Here is a 369-nt window from a genome sequence, read left to right as displayed (position 1 = left end):
ATGGAGACCCACCTACATCAAACGAAAATTGCAGAACCTCAATAGACACACCATGGCAAAGAGTGGCAGCAGGGAGATTTGCCTGGTGAGGTGAGGCTTCTCCTGGTGGTGTGAGGGTTGGCCTGGTGGTGAGAGGCTTCGCCTGGTGGTGAGAGGCTTCGCCTGGTGGTGAGAGGCTTCGCCTGGTGGTGAGAGGCTTCGCCTGGTGGTGAGAGGCTTCGCCTGGTGGTGAGAGGCTTGGCCTGGTGGTGAGAGGCCTGGCCTGGCAGTGTGAGGCTTGGCCTGGTGGTAAGAGTCTTGGCCTGGTGATGAGAGGGTTGGCCTGGTGGTGAGAGGCTTCGCCTGGGGGGGAGAGGGCTTGGCCCGGGG

Source organism: Tupaia chinensis, unplaced genomic scaffold (genome assembly GCF_000334495.1).
Source record: "Tupaia chinensis unplaced genomic scaffold, TupChi_1.0 Scaffold000664_1, whole genome shotgun sequence".
Lineage (NCBI taxonomy): Eukaryota > Metazoa > Chordata > Mammalia > Scandentia > Tupaiidae > Tupaia > Tupaia belangeri.
The sequence above is the reverse complement of the archived record's forward strand: the minus strand, read 5'-3'. Positions refer to the sequence as shown.